This window comes from Gasterosteus aculeatus, chromosome 4, assembly GCF_964276395.1.
Source record: "Gasterosteus aculeatus chromosome 4, fGasAcu3.hap1.1, whole genome shotgun sequence".
Taxonomy (NCBI): Eukaryota; Metazoa; Chordata; class Actinopteri; order Perciformes; family Gasterosteidae; genus Gasterosteus; species Gasterosteus aculeatus.
This window is the reverse complement of record NC_135691.1, coordinates 391,497-398,021: the sequence shown is the minus strand read 5'-3', so window position 1 is coordinate 398,021 and position 6,525 is coordinate 391,497. Positions and strand designations below refer to the sequence as shown.

The following is a 6,525-nucleotide window of genomic DNA, read 5'->3' as shown; positions in this document are numbered from 1 at the left end:
GAGCAACAACTTCCACAGTTAAACGTTTAAGTCTAAATGATCATGAAGTCGTCATCACCACGTTTCTCCACAAACTTATTATCACAAAAAACAAAGTTTTCAGATGTTTCACTAACGTTGTAGCTAATGTTCGTTAGCTTAAGTGCAGCGGCTTCAGGAACAGAATCCAACATGACAAATATTCACACGTTACTGAATTAAAAACAAAGGAAAATGCCTTAAACAACCTTTATGTTTTCATCATTAAAGTTTCTCTCTGACTTCTACCTTTGACTTGTTTGTCATCTATTAAAAACCTTCACGCTAACAAGCTGTTGTTCTCTGCTAACGAGATAATTAACTAACAGGTGTGACGGTGGCGCACGTCAACACAGCGAAGCGCCGCCGCTGATCCATGAACACGAGCGTCTACCCTCAGACACTAAACACATTCTGACATTCAAAGAATGTCTCGTACTCCGTCCTTCATTATCGCTCTGCTGTCCGCCGCTTGTCTCCAACGTTTCACAGGATACTCTCATGCTGTAATAGTCTCGTAGCTGTAATATTAAAATATATTCTGAAATAGAATTCCCCTCTGAGAGGTTTATCTCCTCAAACCACCCATTAAAGAGCCTTGTGTTTAATACTTTAATGTATAATTACGCGGCCGAGGTTTCTTTTCTGTCATATTAGTTTTTCTAAATATCCAAAGACGATGATATGAAAGATGTAAGGAAAGTGTTGTTGGTCTTACTATGAAATTAACATGTTGTTATTGTGGAAGAAGCTCAGGAAACGTCCTGAATATGAAGAAACGATTGAGGTTGTTGGGAGGGAAATGGTTTCCTTCCAGAAGCTTCAGGCTTCAGCCTCTACTTGATTATTCACACTCTCCTCCGAGAGCCGCCTAGACATGTTGGCTTTAAATCCCCCCCCCCCCTTAAAGCTTCGCAGGGTGTCCATGGCCGGCGGCCGCCTGACCTCAGACTCCCGACCGAGGGCAGATACCGGCGGAGGCCCAGAGGATTGTGGGTAAAACCTCAGAAGCCTTTCGGGGACGACCGCTTTAAAGCAGCTCTGACAAATGGGCTGGAGGGGAGGAGGAGGAAGAGGAGGAGGAAGAGGAGGACCAAGGCCAACAGGCCCGAGGCGATGCAGAGCATTGCTCACTCCAACTCTCTCTTTCCTTCACTTGCTCTTTTATTCTCACTGAGTTAGTTGAAACGTCAATAATTAGAAGCTTTTAGCGAGCGGCCTGAAAGCGTCGGTCTGTTTGACACTAAATGAACCATAATTAAAAAATGAACATCATGCTGTATTGAAGAAGACTTGAAGCTAGAGATCGAGACCATAAACTCGAGACCGCAAACTAAAGACACAGCTCTTCAGACTCTACCTTGACTAAAAAGACTGTATAGCACTTATAATGGCACTCATCTATAATCGTTGTTGTAAATCGGCTTATTTAATGAAATTTCACTTTCTGGTTTCTTGTTCTTCTGGGTTTGTATCCTTATGGTTGAAATTATTATTAGCTATTATTATTATTCCAATCATTAAGTCAGCTAAATGACATGAGTCATTTCCTCATAGACGTCAATGGGACCAGAAGAGTCGCCCCCTGGTGGTCACTACATGAAGTGGGACCTTCATTTTAAGAGCCAGAGTTGCGTCCCTGCCAAGAGGCCGAGTCCACGGAAAGATGCTCAGCGGCTTCCACTGAGCAAACGTCTTCTAGGGAAATCAGCGCTTCATGTAGGAGGAACATAATCCGAAGAAGAACTTCTCCTATGAGCTCCAAAGTGCCTTTCACCGCATGCGCTGAGGACCAGGGGGCGGGGCATTAGAGCAGGAATGAGTGACGGGTGGGAACAGTAGGGGGTGTGGTTTGCAGAGGTGTGGAGATTTTGGTCACCGTGTCATCCAATCCCTGAGCTGGTTTTGATGACTAGGATGAAATGGTGAAATGACCAATTACGAAATACAAACATTGAACGCCGTCTCTTCGGGGGTTAAACGGGCAGCAGAACTGGAGCGGGTTCACTAAGGCTGCGTTAACACATCAGCAGATGGAAAGTAGCCTCTCTGGCTCACGTACAGTACAAATAAACTACGTAAATCACGTTGAGGCTCTGCACGGGGTTTTCTTTCAGAATAAATGTCTTTGGATTTTAATTGAAACATCTACACAGCTTCATTTTGATGACGGACCTCCAGAGATGGTTAGGATCCCTACAGCCTCCAGGAGCGGATCAATGACTCAGAAGATCAATACGCCCTCATCAGTCTCCTCATGTCGGACACAAACGGACATCAGGAACATGAAGAGAGCCGTGATGTTTTCTGAGCGTAGACACGAGGAAGCAGACTGCCGTGTTAATTCAGTCCCTGTGGATTCCAACACGGTGACTGAATTAGGCAGGCTGTTTGAGTGAAGTGCATTATGGGTAACTACACTGTGTGAGAGCTTCACAGACGGGGGAATTCTCCAGAGACGGATTCAAGATTATTAAATGCATCGGCTGGTTTAATGTGAGCAGAGGAAGAAGAGAATGTGACGTGGTTCTTCTGATTAAGTCTCCTGTTTTATTCACGTGAATGCTCGTTGCAGAGTAGTTGTGTAGTTGTGTTGGACTGCTGATCAGCTTCACTAATGTGCAAGTGTGTCTCCATGACACACATAGTGGCTGATTCACAGTCTGAATACTCAGACAACAAGCAGATCAGGTTCCTATATTTTACATTCATATTATTTAAAATGATTATAAAAAGGTTAGATTGGAGAGTTTAGTCTTTAATTTGTGTATTTTCTAGTTTCATTCATGTATTTTAGTTGGGAAAAGCAATTTACTTTTTAGCTTTAGACATTGATATGATGTATTATTATATACATCCTAGTGACGCTTTGTGCAGGACAAACGGTTTGAAGATGGATGGATTGTTTTATTATACACACAATAAGTCAATTTGGGGTCAGGAATGAAAAGTGAACACACACACAGACCCACACACGCACACACTGGTGGTAATTAGTTGTGGCGTAATGAACACGTGACCCGTGGGGGGAATAATTAAGCAGCACTTTGCGGTGACGGGGGCACGTAATGGGCTTCTGTAAGGATGGCGAACATGCGTGACTAAAACATACATACATGTGCTGTGCACCAGTGATTCAGACGTCCTTTGTGTCACTGACGAAACGTCGACTGGGCCAAAATAAACACTACGAAGGTGACAAACAGTAATTGAGGTTGATTAATCATGAAGGGTGTTATTATAATCATATCATTTTTACATCATTACTCTTCTTACAAAGTATAGATTCAAACCTGCAAAGCGCTTGGATTGATTTACTTCCTGGTCGCCGGTTAGACCAACGTCCTTCAGGCTCAGCGGATCGAGTTCCGTTCAAACAGCAACGTGGTCCCTTCTGATTGAGATGGCGTCTTATTTTCTGACAGACATTAAAATCATTGAGAAAGTAACGAGGCAGTTTTTTTTTTCTTGTCACGTTTCTCTTCTTCTCTGAAAACAAAGAGCAGATGATGAAATCAGCGGTGACCTGCAGACAGTGGACAGGAACATGAGCAGCTGCATCATGTAACCACGAACCAGAGCCAAGACAAGGATGGACTCTTCATTCCTTTGTGTCGACCTCACGGACCTTCAGTCCTCCTCCAGCGAGACACGTCACCGGGATGAAGGTCAGATATTCTTCAAAAGGACATTGAGGATTCACTGATAAGCGTTGGACGAGGTCAAGAGGTCTTTCAAGACACGGACCGCCTACAGGAAACAAACACCTGTGCAAACCAATGAGAGACGTTGCCATGACTACGCACACTTCCTGTACGGGAAATTGGGTTATGTAATTGGGAACTAGAAATATTATCGGAAATAAGTCGTAGTCATGTTAGTATTTTCTCCTGGTATTCAGGTTTATCCCAAATAAGAAAAACTAAACTTAGTGAAATTAACTAATAAAATGTAATTTAAAATGAGAAAAGGGAAAACTTTCCCTTGAGGCCAATTGGAAACTCTACATTGAATTGTTCATATTCATGTTGGGATTTCTTTCCAAGTAAAACAACATTAATTAAATATATTAAATGTTTAATTTATTCCAGCAGACCTTCCCCCGACAATCTGATAATGAATCAAATCGACATTTCGGCCTGATTAAATACCTGCAGTGTTAATAAAAGTTAGGTTAAGTAAAAGGATTTTTAACAAAACTGAAGCTGCTCAATAAATTAAATATTAAGTTATAAACAATGTTCCAAAGATATCTATAGTATGATAATGAATAATGTTCTGTTTCCGCGGAGAAGCCAGATGCGTATACGTGTAGTTCTGTGTAGCTGACTGCAGTCTGGGTGTAGTTTTGTATTTCGCTGTGATCTGAGGATGATGGCGATGGTGATGTCACTGAGGGACAGAGAACTGAAATGCCTTTAACCCCCCCCCCCCCTTTTATTCTCAGCCATTTCCTATTGACAGCCTGCTGGGACTGAATTTAAAGGGCATGATCTTTTCCGAGGGCAGACAGGGGATCGTACCGACACTATTTTCAGAACCACATCAAGCCAATTAGCACATCAGCAGCTAGGCTGGTGCATGCTGGGAGCCTGTGTCTGTGTGTGTGTGTGCGTCTGTGAAATGTAAGCCGGGCCATATGTTCCCGCTCCGACTCGATGTGCTCGACCATTGTGTTGCATTTCTCTTCGTGGTTGAAATGATTCGTGTCTCGTTAGCTAAAGCGTCCCGAGCGTCCTCTAATTAGCATATAATAGGACAGAAGGGGCCTGTGATTTTGGATGAAGTCATTTTTTTACTCCCATAGACATTCCTCTGGCGTGACCGGCGACCGCGAGCGGCCTCGTCTCCATCAGCTGTGAAGCGCCGTCACCACATCGTGAGCTGCAGCACAGAGGAGAAAACCTCTCAACTCTTTGGACTGATGTTTCTACAGGATTTGTGTTTTTTTCTCTCCAGCCCCTGAAATGTGACGTTAGGTGTTCAGGGAACCGAGAGCCGTATGAGAGCAGCGGTTTCTGCAGGAAACAGAAGATGACGAGTCACTTTGGGTTTAACGCTGACACACATCCCGCCTATTTAATCTACACATAAGTCACCAAATGGACCAGATGGAGATTTCAACAGGCAGCTTCTTGATGTTCCATCGATTGTCTCAGTAGCAGAAGTACTTTATCTGCTGCTGTCTCTGAAGCAAGCAAAGTTCTGAGCAGTGAAAGTACCCCCCGTGGACCCTCTCCAGGCCGCTGTGCTGGAGACACAAGGAGCCATCTGAGGATGTTTATTGATGACCTTGGCAGGTAGCCTCTGCGCTGCTATTGGCTGGCACAGAGCGGCTGGTGGCAGCTCGCACAGAGAGGCGCCTGGTGGACATCCATATTAATGCCCGGCTAGGCCTCTGTTCTGCTGCCACGAGGCCCGGCCCGGGTCCAGATCCCTCAGGACCTGCTCCTTTATCGTCAGGCTGGCAGCAAACTGTCACCGGACGTCTCCGAAGGCATCCGGAGACACCGTCAGATGTCTCCTGATAGTTTGGAGGAGAGTTTGTGTGTCCACAGAGAAGGTTTAACTTCACCTTCAGCATTAAAGGGTGGAGTTTTTCATCAAGTGCTGTGGTTACTTATCGATTGTCATGCATTTTGCAATAAAGTGTAAAATCTCTCCCATCGTCAAGCATCTGACACACATGAACATGTGAGCATCAAAGGAACAAAAGCAGACAGTTTCCTCCTGGTGAAGATGTAGATGTAGAGGAAGGTGACCAGAGATCCCTCAGATTTCAGATTAATCAGAGAAGTCAAATGAGCTAAATGTAGAGAAATACGTGTTTCCTATAAATATATTCCAATAATTACCATTGAAATAACTCAAGTTTATGTTCATTCACAAACAAACATTTCAGCAATCATTCAGTACACAATCTGTTGGTTTTCCTGGAGGTTCTTTAAATAAAACAGAAGATTGTTGTGATGGAGCCTCAGGACTCAGCAGGGACGATGGAGGTTAAACTGATCAACTCTTCCTGGAAAGCGTTTCACAAACACATTTTTCTGCAACACGTTTGGCAGCCCAGCAAGAGCGTCTGCTGCCCGCCAGCTCGCCGCTGGAAGAGGGAAAAGAGCGGCGGGACTGTTCAATGTAGAACAGGAACACAACATGGTCAGAGGTCACCGGGGGGTTGGTGGGGTCCTTTAGGGGTCGGAGTGCAACAGAGAGCTTGACGCCGCTGAGAGAAAACCAGGACACACACACACACACACACACACACACACACACACACACACACACACACACACACACCACCTGAACGTTGCGCAAGGATGAAGGTGGAAAGTGTGGTGAAGACATGTGACTGGTTCTTTTCTTCAATAAGACATCAGATAAAGTGACATCGTCCGTTCTGAAGGACTCGGACTAACGAGTCTTTCAGAACAAAATTTGTTCATTTTCTCGTGGCGGCGCATCGGGATGGTTATAGACTGATAGTCAGAAGAAAGTGTGATAATA

At 44.4% G+C, this 6,525-nt stretch overlaps 1 long non-coding RNA gene across 1 annotated transcript; it reads right to left on the bottom strand.

Moving 5' to 3' along the window:
* Positions 1-3,136: 3,136 nt before the first annotated feature.
* On the bottom strand, positions 3,137-4,116 carry LOC120818257 (uncharacterized). Its single transcript, XR_005712109.2, has 3 exons — positions 3,595-4,116; positions 3,312-3,507; positions 3,137-3,205 (listed from the first exon to the last, which is right to left on the bottom strand). It is a non-coding gene; the product is annotated as an uncharacterized LOC120818257 (long non-coding RNA).
* Positions 4,117-6,525: the final 2,409 nt, after the last annotated feature.